The sequence below is a fragment of the Centroberyx gerrardi genome, chromosome 10 (genome assembly GCF_048128805.1).
Source record: "Centroberyx gerrardi isolate f3 chromosome 10, fCenGer3.hap1.cur.20231027, whole genome shotgun sequence".
Taxonomy (NCBI): Eukaryota; Metazoa; Chordata; class Actinopteri; order Beryciformes; family Berycidae; genus Centroberyx; species Centroberyx gerrardi.
Genome location: NC_136006.1, coordinates 5,471,599 through 5,484,548, shown reverse-complemented (window position 1 = coordinate 5,484,548; position 12,950 = coordinate 5,471,599). Strand labels below are relative to the sequence as shown.

The following is a 12,950-nucleotide window of genomic DNA, read 5'->3' as shown; positions in this document are numbered from 1 at the left end:
ATATGTTTCATTCCTGAATAATCAATCAACCACAAACAGTGAAACTTGGCACAAAACAAATCGTACAGAAACAGACATCTTATACTGACTACAATTTCCATTTCCTTTACACAGCCAAATCTCTAAGAGAGATGCATGTGTCAAACCAAGTTGCCATCAGTGTCAACAAAATGCACTAGTATATAAAAAAAAGTGGCTTTCTGATAATATTGTATTCATTTAGCAAGAAATAAATAAATTAAACAGCAGTATTAAACAGGAATACAATGAAATAAAATTAACTTTTAAAACATTTTAACAATTTTAACAATTTTAATTTAAAATAGAGTGACTAGTTTCTGAAGCTTGAGCTCCCTCTACAGGTTGTTCCAAGTAGCGGTGCAGAGAATTCAAGAGATAAATTAATTATAAACCCTCAATAAATAAATAGCAATTAAAGGATAAAAGGACAGTTTGAGGCCAGACAACGTTCATAGAACAGTTTCAGCTACCATTAAGATGTGATCTATGGATTGGATACATAAAAAATATTGTTAGTAAATTGAAAAAATATATTCCTGTTACATGAATGTGTTACATGTTGTTACAAACTTTAATTCAGTTGTTGATTTATGAACTTGTTGAATAAAAGCATGAGACATTTTCACACACTACATTTTATCCCTACAGATCCGCCCTGAAAGAATCTGAGGAAGAATTTAAATCATTCAAAGACAGGTACATGCAGCATATTGAAAAAAGAAATTGCAATTTGCTGTATATAGTGTTGCCTTGGCAAACTCAAGCATGTAAATAAAGTAGGAGAAATCTTATTGTGTTTATCTCTCCTTGCATAGAATGGCAAGTGAAATCTCTCTTTCAATAAAGACAGGAGACTCTGAGAACATGAACAACCCAGTTAGTAAAACTCGACTGAAAGAGATGTACGACCAGCTCAGAATCATACAGTGGCCTAAAATCAAAGGCCACCTGAAATCACATGATGACAACAGAAAGTCGGCCAAAAGTTTGATTCAGGTACGGTGCAGTCTGGTGACTCTAATATACTGATGCTGTTTGGGAAACTATTTTGTTTCCCACACGTTTGTTTATTTGGTTCTTTTGTTTGTTTTGAAATGTTTTTATTGCCTCCTTGTTTTCTTTTGTTTTGTTTTGTATCTCACCTGCAAAAAATATTAATTTTATCTCTTCTTTCTGTTTTTATCCTCACATTTTATTACTGTGTCCTCATTAATGCATTTCTTTATCACTGTGAAATAAAACTAAACTATTGATATTCATAGTACATGTTTGAGGATGCAAGAGAGCAAATGGGGAAAAGGAAGCAGCACATAGAGGAAATGTTTGACCTGAACAAGCACAGCAGAGGATCAACACCTCAGAAGGTACTGTAGGGCCACTGATGAAAACTGACACATTTAAGCTTGTGTTACTATACTTTTGTCAGCGTTCTTCCTTTCTTACAGGTTACAGAGTACAAACTGTCAACAGTTCAAAATCTTTAAATGGCTCTGTATTACAGCAGAAAAGAAGATATTGTTAAGGTATGTCTGATGTATGTCAGTGTTTTGTGCACCGAAAAAGTTCAGAAATTTGTGGACCAAATGGACAAATGGGAATGGGAAATTTAGCTTTAATTTGCTAGATTCAACATGTAAAACTTTCTCACCTTCTAATTTTGCAGACTCCTTTCCTGGAACACAAAGCACATCTCGCTGCTGAATGCTACTGGTTGGGTTGTTTGATGGCTTTGAACAATCCTCCTCTTCAGCCCGACTGGGAGAAGCACGTTCCTGGGCCGGACGCTTGGGATATTTTCCCCTCTGACATCAAATGTGTTTCTGACATGGAGAATGAGCCAATGGAGCAATGAAGTAAAGAATCTGTCTGGTTGTGATGAGGAGAACCAAGCTGATCACATGTGTTGCTCAGTGTTGATGCTCAGGTGTCATGAATCATGAATTATACTATTTAGCAAAACCTGCAAAGGTTTTGTTTTAATTTCTGTTTTGATCAAGCTTTCATTTGTACAGTGCTACATTATATTCAACTTTTTAACCACTTATCAGCTTCATTAATTTGAAATCAGACATTCTGTATAGTTCTAATTTGATGTATTTTAAGTCTTGTATTAATACGTTTCAGATTATTTAGTATGAAAGGATACTTAAGGTTTTATCAATTATTGTTGACAATATTTGCAAACAATCAAAGTTTCTGTTTTCTATCTTATTAAATAAAGTTGAGTGAATTAAATTAGCTACTGTTTGACTGTTTTTCACAATTACTCTTTACACATTTTACACTATAGACAGCAGGGTTAATGTGATAAATTACTCAGTGCAGCCTATTGCCTTTTACTCCATGCTATGGGCAGAGTTCTAAGCAATAATTGGCATAGGCGGTTTTACTATAAGGCATAGGTAGGCAATGCTTGGGGCCTCGTCCGCCAAAGGGCCTCGAGAATTTTTTTTTTAATGAATTCCACCTGTTCTAAATGAATGCGCGTTCATGAGAATTGTGAATTTGCATAATTGACGCCCCGATAATGCCATATAAGGTTAGGGGTCCGGCCCATATGTCGGGAAGCTTCATTCATAAAAATGACACGGAAGACTAAGGAGAAGTCTACCAGCTCTGAGACCGAAGTCCTACTATCAGAAATAAGTCAACCAAAGCATATAATATTTAATATAATTCAATAGTGGAATCAAAGGTCCTGCTAAAGCCAAGGAATGGGAAAAAATAACTTAATGCAGTGGTGTTAATGAGTGGTTCTTGCATGAGGCCCATTGGCTCTTGTACATATGAGAATTGATAACTGGGCCGAGGTGCTATGAAAAATGTCCTAGTGAGATATTACGAACAATGAGCCTCATGCAAGAACCACTCTACGAACAAATTCGTTCTTAAATCACTTGTACGAGCGATTTAAGAGAACTTGCCGCATTCACCAATTTAGAATTTTCTCTTAGCTACGAACAAAACCTACGAGTGGTCCAGACCTGTCGTTCGAGTCACGTACAATCAACCTGCCGTTCTCCAAAGCAAAAAAAAACTTTGTTGTTGACTAATAGATTGTATCTCTGTCACTTTGAAGAAATTTTGAGTTCGAATATATAAATGACACTGTAAAGTATAATCATGTTGAGATTAACTACAGTGGTTATAGTCACAGGAAAAATAGCAATCTCATAAATATCCATACATAGTAGCCTATAAGTGCGCTCAATACAAAGACAAAACAAAAAACACTAATAATTGGCAGGTTATTTGATAAACACTCAGGTCAGACAAAGACAAGGTTAGATTGTATTGGGGCAAATACATTATGGAGGGAATCTAAATTTTAAAAAGATAAATGGCTTTAGGTCTTACCATTAGAGTCATGCATAAGCCTATATCATCACATGCTGCAGCAGCTTGCTGCATCCTCTGCTGAACACCTGACAGACACATCACCAGTTACGGCAGGTATCGGCCTATTCTTTCATCTGTCTTTGTAACGGAGAATTCCCCTTGGCCCCTCCTGTTGCAGTCATGGATCGTCTTGCTTTTTGCATCTAATTTCATGTCAAGCCATTTCTTTTTTTATTTCTGTGACGGTGCCCTAACGACAAATCACTATAGTCCTATAATATTCCTATAATACTCCGATAGGGACTTAGAGTGTCTGTGGTACTCAATAGTGAGTTTATAGTGACCTTATCATGGTATTTTTGTCTTCTGTAGTATCACTATAATATTCCTATAGGGAATTATAGATTTGTTGGGATATATTTTCATCTAAAATGTATAGAAATACTATAGTTGTTTTTCGTAAGGGAACGCACAACAGACAACACTGCATTAACAGCACAAGTTATTTTTTTCCCATTCCTTGGCTTTAGCAGGACCTTTGATTCCACTATTGAATTATATTAAATATTATATGCTTTGGTTGACTTATTTCTGATAGTAGGACTTCAATCTCAGAGCTGGTAGACTTCTTCTTAGTCTTCCGTGTCATTTTTTATGAATGAAGCTTCCCGACATATGCGCTGGACGCCTAACCTTATATGGCATTATTGGGGCGTCAATTATGCAAATTCACAATTCTCATGAACGGCGTTCATTTAGAACAGGTGGAATTCATCATGTTTACGCAGGTCATTTACGACAGTTTTCTGAAGATAAGAGCGTTTGGTGAATCTGACGTGGCACACTCGTAGGAGTCCACCTCACGAAAAAAGTACGAGAAATTTACGATAAGAATACGAAAATGTTCTTGCATGAGGCCCAATGTATTGTTCCATAGTATAGTATCCCTTTCTGCTTCCCTCATCTTGTCCACACCTAGCGGTCGCGGTGCTGTGCATCAGATGAAGAGCTCTGAGTGTGTGTGTGTGTGTGTGTGACTGAAGGTCATTTGAAGTTCTTAGTTATAACAGTTAGAATTCTCATTTGGGTCTGTCCTTTAGTTCTGTGGCTTTGTTAACTGAAAAGAGCTGCCTCCAAATTTTTGTTCACTAGCTATGATTGCGTTAAGCAAAATGGAAAAGGGCCTCACACACTGATCTTTGCCTGGAGCCTCCAAATCACTAAAACCGCCCCTGTCATCAGCAGTACGGAGGTAGCTCCCGGTGGACAGCCACAATACCCACATAGGTTTGCGTCATGTCCAGTCAAGAGAACATCCCAACGGAGATGGACATAAAAGGATGGCCTTACCTGAAGGATGTCCACCTAAACTCCATCAGAGCAGAGGTAGCTCTGTTGATCAGTGCAAATGTCCCAAAAGCAATAGAACCACTGAAAGTGATCAACAGTCAAGGTGAGGGGCCCTACGCAGTCCTGACATGCTTAGGGTGGACTGTAAATGGACCTCTTGGCAGACCTGCAGATGAGCATGGCCGACCACGGATAATGTCTAACAGGATATCTGTGGTCAGACTGGAAGAACTTCTTGTCCAGCAATACAATCAGGACTTCTCAGAGTTAGCCTACAATGAGAAACAAGAACACTCATTTGAAGACAAAAGATTCTTAGAAGTGGTGAACAACTCAGTCACAAAGAAAGAAGGCCACTATGAGATACGACTTCCGTTCCATCAGGATAACATCTGCCTACCCAACAACAGAAAAATGGCGGAACAAAGAACACTAAGTCTTACCCGAAGATTCAAGAAAGATGAAGCATTTCGGAAAGATTACATCGGCTTCATGAATGATGTCTTGATGAAAGGATACACGGAAAGAGTGCCAGAAGAACAGCTCCTCCGGAATGATGGAAGATTGTGGTATATTCCTCACCACGGTGTCTACCACAAAAGAAAAAGGACAATCCAGGTGGTCTTCAACTGTACCTCTTCATTTCAAGGTACTTCTCTGAACTCAGAGCTGCTGACCTTATGAACACCTTGTTGGGTGTACTCCTCAGATTTCGACAGGAACCAGTAGCAGTGATGGGGGACATTGAAGGAATGTTCCATCAAGTAAGGATACCTGAAGAGGATGTGGACTTCCTCAGATTCCTGTGGTGGCCCGGCGGTGACACCAATCAACCGCTGGCAGAGTTCCAAATGACGGTGCATCTTTTTGGAGCAGCCTCATCCCCGAGCTGTGCCAATTTTGCACTGAAACGGACGGCTGATGACAATGAAGGGAAATGTGGCACTGAAACCCTCAACATCATTCGTCACAATTTTTACGTGGACGTCTCAAATCTGTCCCCAGTGAAAGACAAGCGATCTGTCTGGTACAGGAGCTCAAATTGATATACGCCACCGGTGGATTTAAGCTCACCAAATGGACCAGTAACAGTTGTGCTGTCCTTACCTCTGTTCCGGCAGAAGAAAGAGCAAAAGAGGTGAAAGATCTGGACCTCGACAAAGACAAACTGCCCGTAGAGATAGCCCTTGGCATGCGATGGGACATAGAGGCCCAATCCCATTTCTTATTTTTACCCCTACCCCTCGTTTTCGAGTGCCCCTCGCTTTTCGACTTGCCCCTCGGAACAGAGTTACAAGGGGTAGTGATTGAAATCTTCCCCTATGAAATGGGACAACCCTTCAAGACCCTGATACGTCATCAGTAGTCGTTGATGGCGTTTACGTAAACAGACGCGACAAGTTTGTTGCCAGAATCTCACAATGCTGCTAGAGACATCAGCATACTAGCAATTTTTTAGCGATTTTTTGTTATGCTTGTTAGAAAGAAAAGGTCTATTATACATTGAAACGACATGAAACTAAGATAATACGATGGTTATCATAATTTTTCAATCTTTATTAATGAAGAAAATACTTACATTTGTGGTTTTCTTTTTTTGCTTGTGCACCGTTAGCCACCATCTTGCCAATGATTCGCAAGGAATTCTGGGAGATTTCTTATAACACTCGCTTTTGAGTGTGCCTCTGAAAAATCTCCGTTTGGAGGGCCGTATAGCCCTACCACTTTGCCCTACCCCTCTATCCCAACAAGAATCGGGACACCCTACCCCTACACGTGAACGCGCAAAACGGAGGGGTAGGGCTAAGTGGTAGGGGCAAGGGGTGTATTGGGATTGGGCCAGAGTCTGACACATTCTTCTTCATGATCACGCCGAAACAACAGTCAGTAAGCCACAGGAGTATCCTGTCTGTGCTGAACTCAGTTTATGATCCTCTTGGGTTTCTAGCACCAGTCATGCTGACAGGAAAAGGAATACTTCAGGAACTGTGCAAGCTGAACTGTGGATGGGATGAAGAAGTACTAACTACTTTTGCAGAGAAATGGGAGGAGTGGCTGAAAGATCTTGACCTGATTTCCAACCTTAAGGTCAAGAGATGCTTTAAGCCACCAAATTTTGAAGTCTCTAGCGCACAGCTGCACCACTTCTGTGATGCGAGTGAGCGAGGTTATGGTACAGCCAGTTACCTAAAAATGACCAGCAGCAGTGGACTACCTCACATTGCATTGTGAGGTAGGAAAAGTAAGAGTTGCACCTTTGAAGGTAGTGACAATCCCAAGGCTGGAGCTTGCAGGCGCTGTCCTTGCTGCTCGGATAGACAGAATGCTGAAGAGAGAGCTCGAGTTAACCCTCACAGACTCTGTCTTTTGGACGGACAGCACCTCTGTCTTGAAATACATCCAGAATGACACCCGGAGATTTCAGACCTATGTGGTAAACCGAGTGTCTACTATTCGGGATCTGACACACAAATCCCAATGGCACCACATAAAGACTGCACTCAACCCTGCAGACAGTGCATCAAGAGGCATAAGAGCTGAGACTTTCCATAGGGAAGGACGTTGGCTGAAAGGTCCAGACTTCCTGATGCAACCTGAAACAGACTGGCCGATGATTCCTCAAGTACCACTCGTACTCTCCGACAGTGACCCGGACATCAAGAAAGCGGCTGTGATTTTCGCTACAAGTGCTCTGCAAAAGCAATGTCCTTTGACTCGCTTTATTGAGCACTTCTCATCATGGGACAAATTGATCAGATCAACAGCCTGGCTCTTGAAATTCAAAGGGACTCTGAGACACTTGAGCCTACAGAAGAAAGCAAGCCACTCTCTGCACACATCTGTTAAATCAGACCTTGCTGGACAACAACTGCCTGTGAAGGATCTTGCCGAGGCTGACATCCAACAGCAATCTTTCCGAGACGAGGTGACTTCTTTACAAAAATGCCAACCTGTGAAAAGGAGCAGTAGGATCTACAAACTAGACCCTATCCTCCAGAATGGAATCCTGAGAGTTGGAGGCAGACTGAGTAAGTTGGCAATGCCAGAGGAGACCAAACATCCGGCCATTCTGCCCAATGACAACCACTTCTCAAAACTACTCTTGAACCACACTCACACCTTGGTAGGTCATTGTGGAAGAAACCAAATGCTCTCCAAACTCCGAACAAAATACTGGATCATCAAAGCCAACTCGGCCACGAGAAAGATAACCCGTGATTGCGTACTCTGCAGGCGATGGCATGGTACTGCAATGAAACAAAAGATGGCCGACCTACCTCTAATCCGTATAACACCTGATTTGCCACCCTTTACCCATACTGGTGTAGACTACTTTGGTCCCATTGAAGTCAAGAGTGGCCACAGCAGAGTGAAGAGGTATGGAGCCTTGTTTACGTGCCTTGCTAGTAGAGCTGTACACCTGGAGATGGCCTACTCCCTGAATACAGACTCCTGTATTTCTACACTCCGAAGATTTATCTGCAGACGAGGCCAAGTGAAGGAGATTGTCTCCGACAATGGAATAAATTTCGTTCTTTGAGAAGCACTTGCTCACCTTAACCTTAATAAGATCCAGCATTCGATTCACGCTGAAGGTATCAAGTGGACATTCAATCCTCCTTACGGTTCTCATCACGGAGGTGTGTGGGAGTGCCTCATCTGAACAGTCAAAAAGATCCTCTACTCAATCACAAAGGAACAAACCATGGATGACGAAAGTCTCCAAACTGCTCTGTGTGAGGTGGAGGCAATCATCAATGACCATCCCATCACGGTATTATCCAAAGATGCGAAAGACCCGGAACCTTTAACACCTAACCACCTGCTTCAAATGAAAAGAATGCCCACTCTTCCACCTGGACTCTTCGAAAAAAAGGACACCTATTCCAGAAGAAGATGGAAACAGGTCCAATACATAGCAGACCTCTTTTGGAAACGTTGGACACGGGAGTACCTTCCATTGATGCAGGAAAGACAGAAATGGAATGAGGTAAAAGGAAATCACATAGTGCTGATCACTGATGAAAGCTCACCACGCAACTCCTGGCCCATGGGACGCATCACAGATACTTTTCCTGACAAAAAGGGACATGTACGCCGCGTCAAGATCAAGACACAAAATGGCACATTGGAAAGGCCCATTACAAAGCTGTGTCTCCTGAAAGACATGACCTAACAAGCCAGACCTGACCTACTCCCCTAAGTACATTCCTACCTTGATAATCCTAACCCCTTTTTTTGTTTCGAATTATGAGGTATTTTGACTTTGATTCTAAATGACTAGCTCTAAAACTATGAAGTATTCATGAAGTTGTATGAAGTATTGAATGAAGTGTACTTATTTTGAATTGCTGACACTAATTTACTTATGAAATGAATCGAAAGGAAATGAAAATGGGTTGTGAAATTAACTCTTGAATGCTTGCCTTGAATATGCTGGTTGTTGAATTCTTTATGAACTCTTTATGAACTCTTGACAAAAATGAAGTATTGGAACTTTGAAGGACTTTGATTTTTTTTTTTGAAGGAGAATAATGGACACTTGACAATCTTGAATGTTGTCACCAAGGACTTTTGAGTTTATGGCTCCTTACAAATGCATACATGTATGAATTGCCCTATAACGGTCAATTAGGGGCCGGAGTGTTGAAGCCATTTTGCAGATTTGCCTTATTGATTCATAATTATGTTGAGACATCATGCATTTTCTGTTGTGAATTATGCTGATCATGTGTTGGGATGTCCTATGTCGAGGTTTCTGTTGTTTTGCATGTTGTTGCTATTATTGTGATAATTATGATGATCTGATGTTTGATAGGGTGACGTCATCTGTAGGCGCCCCTTTGATTTAGGACAAGTGAACAGGTGTTCACGAAAGCGGAAGGGCAAACAATTTTCAACCGCACAACTAGTCATTTGTTATACAGAGCCATCCTTTTTGTATGAAGTTGAATTTATTTATTTTCTGTTTGTTGTCCAATAAAAGGATGAACCATAACATTGAGAACAAGAGAATGCACGTTGATTTTCTGACCACTCCTAACAGCAGACGTGTGTCAGTAGAAAACCTTACCAAGGTTTCTTCCCTTTTTTTTTCCTTACTAGGAGTTTTTCCTGGGAGTTTTGCTTTGTTTTCATTGAGGGTGTAAGGTTAGGGGGTGTTGTTTCATTTATTGTTTCAAAATGTGGGCATTGTGAAACCCTTTGAGACAGTAACTGTGATTTTGGGCTAGATAAATAAACTTGACTTAAGTTGCGACCCATTCTGTCCCTATACACTTGGAGTGAGAGCTGTGTTTGCATTCTTGCCATTAAGTCAAGCAAATTCAAGATGGGCATCAGACTGACAAGGATGCGCTTTGTCCCCCCTCCTGTTCATAATATCAGTGGACATGATATCAAGGTGCAGCTGAGGTCTGGAGAGTGTCCCGTTCAGTGAAGTTAGGTTTAAGTTAGTAGGCTTGCTCTGCTTGCCCTGTTGCCACCGCGACCCTGACCCAGGTAAGTGGCTAGAAAATGGATGGATGGATATAAACACTTCAACATAACACTATCAATAACAAATGGGTGCAATTTTATGGTAACTCCATGGCACACGGTTGAATATCTATGCTTTAATCATGCCTCACCCTTCATACTCTAATATAATAATAATAATAATAATAAACTTTATTTATATAGCACTGTTGGGCTTTGATAGGGGCAGGTTTGGTTATTAGCAATTAATAATTAATAATCGTGAAATTATTAATATTCCGAAATTTATTGACGGGAGTCAATATTAACGGGGCACCACCCTGGAATCAGGGACCAATAACCGAACCTTCAATACAGTCTCAAAATGGCTGTTCACCCCCAAATTACAGTGTTTAAGTACCACTGTACATTTATGAGTGAACAGTGAAGGGTGAATTCGTACACAGGCCCTCACAACCAGCAGTTATTGCAACACATATGCACAAGGAATCACAGACAACTTCTCTTTAAAAGTATAATGGACTTTATTTAACTTTAGCAATATCAATCAATAATCAATAACACTGCAGTTAATCAACAACTTATTATACAACTATAACTATTAGTCTAACTAACAAGCATAAAGGCACAAACAGCATATGGCACGTATGGGTGCGTGCGTATGTGTGTGTGTGTGTGTGTGTGTGTGTGTGTGAGAGAGAGAGAGAGAGAGATGAGAGAGAGAGAAGGCAAGATGGCGGACGTGACCACGTGAGTGGAACGTATCGCGAGAGTTCAAGATGGCGGCTGTGACCGCGCAGTTTGAACAAAGGGGGTTTGGAACCAAGATGGAGTTGGAGTTAGGCAGCTAAACCAACACCATCTAATTCTTAGGTAGCAATGAATGTGTAATGAGATGTGGGTGTGTGTGTGTGTGTGTGTGTGGGTTAGTAAGGGAGAGAGAGAGAGAAAGAGAAAGGGGGAAACACTCAGGGTAAACCTAGAGGTTCTACTCGCCGTCTAGAGACACAACAATAGCCTTTTACCACACAGGAACTCGGGGTACGACTTGGAAATAGTACGCCGGGTTACTGGTCTTTGAACTGGTAAAATGCAGTATATTGGCTCTATACGTTGGCTACTAACATGGATGCAAGCTCAGCGGCATGCAATTGAGCACAAATCAGCTTCACATTAACACAATCAAATTAAGCAGCAAGCATAATGATTGAGGTATTATTCATACAGCATAATATGGACGCGGCGGTCCGATGCGCTTCCCAATACGCACAAATACAGCTTCTGATCAGTAAGCTTATTTAACACACCTATTCTAGTCTCTGCCCAGAACCAAAGCCTCTTACTTGGGAATCACTCTCGAGTGATTGGTGTGTGGTTGAGTCCGTCTTATCGATCCCAGGGGGTTTCCCAGGGTATCTGCGGGACCATTATCTCTCCGTGCACGGAACAACGGCCAGCTGGCTTTCCTCGTAGGCAGTGAAGATGTCAGCCAGGAGTCGACTTGGTTGAAGAAACGTATCCTTACGTTGTCTTCTTGGAGGGAAGGAGTGTCCTTAGCTGTATTCTCTTCCAGTCCACTTCTGCAGGTCTGCTACACACGGCAGTGCGTGTAAGGAGTTAGATGCATAAACAGCTAATCTAATCCTTCTGGATCCAACAGTGTTATGTCTAACACTAAAACAGTCTGGTCTCGTCCCGCGAGTTGAAGACTGCGCCTCGGCTAAACAAAAGAACAGTTTGAACGTTTCAGGTACCACCTTGTTAGCAACGAGGTCGCAAGAAGGGGCGATGAGGAAAGGTATCTCTGGAATTTATACTCTTGGTGACGTCATGGGGACATCCCGGGGTTCTCCCGAGTCTCGTCCAATGAGAGACCAGAGGTTGGGTTTCAGCCAGTTCACACCTAGGTGTGAACTTCAGGGCCTGTTAGAATTTTGGCGCTGCTTTCCTTTGTTTAAGGTCCCAGCCCAGCGGGTGGGCTAGAGTTCAGGTTTCTGATTCCCTTGTTAGGCCGGTGTTTTAGGCTTCCAATCTTACATGTAGGCCTTTCCTTTGTTTGACCACATGGCCTGGCCCAACAGCACCTTTCAAAACAAAGTTACAATGTGCTTCACAGGACAAAATAAAAATGGTGGACAACAATAGTAAAAACAATTTTAAAACAGTTTAAAGGTTATACAACATTGGGAAGGAAATATAGGAGCAAAAGAGCTACATATGAGGAAAAGTATAATAAGTAAAATAAAACATTATAAAATAGTTTAAAATTAATTAAATTAGTCAATAAAATAAGGAACAAGAGAATGACTTTGTATAATAATAGGTTTTAAGAAGTGACTTAAAAGGTGAAAGTGAAATCAGACCACAAGCCCTGAGAAAGCACACTTGTAAATATGTCTTTAAGAGGGATTTAAAAGAGGATAAGGAGCTCGCCAGTCTGATCTCCTCAGGGAGGTTGTTCCAGAGAGTGGGGGCCCTAACAGAAAAGGCCCGGTCACCCTTGGTCCTCAGCCGAGATTGTGGAATGGCTAGCAGAGCCTTGGCTGAGGACCTCAGGTTGCGACCGGGCACATATGGTGTCAGAAGATCTGAGATGTACTTGGGTGCGAGTCCAGAACGGGCCTTAAAAGTCATCAATAATATCTTAAAATCAATTCTAAAATTTACCGGAAGCCAATGAAGAGAAGCTAAAATAGGAGTAATGTGCGCTCTTTTTTTGGTTTTGGTGAGGAGTCTGGCAGCTGCATTTTGGACAAGCTGTA

The 12,950-nt window shown here is 41.4% G+C and overlaps 1 protein-coding gene and 1 long non-coding RNA gene across 2 annotated transcripts in view; both read left to right on the top strand.

Annotated features, from left to right (window-relative positions):
• LOC144539927 (uncharacterized) overlaps window positions 1–12,950 on the top strand; it is a 198,076-nt gene that overhangs the window by 30,385 nt on the left and 154,741 nt on the right. The gene's annotated exons all lie outside the window — the stretch shown is intronic.
• LOC144539928 (uncharacterized) lies at window positions 670–2,107 on the top strand. Its single transcript, XR_013505156.1, has 5 exons — window positions 670–717; window positions 868–1,017; window positions 1,284–1,385; window positions 1,467–1,544; window positions 1,685–2,107. It is a non-coding gene; the product is annotated as an uncharacterized LOC144539928 (long non-coding RNA).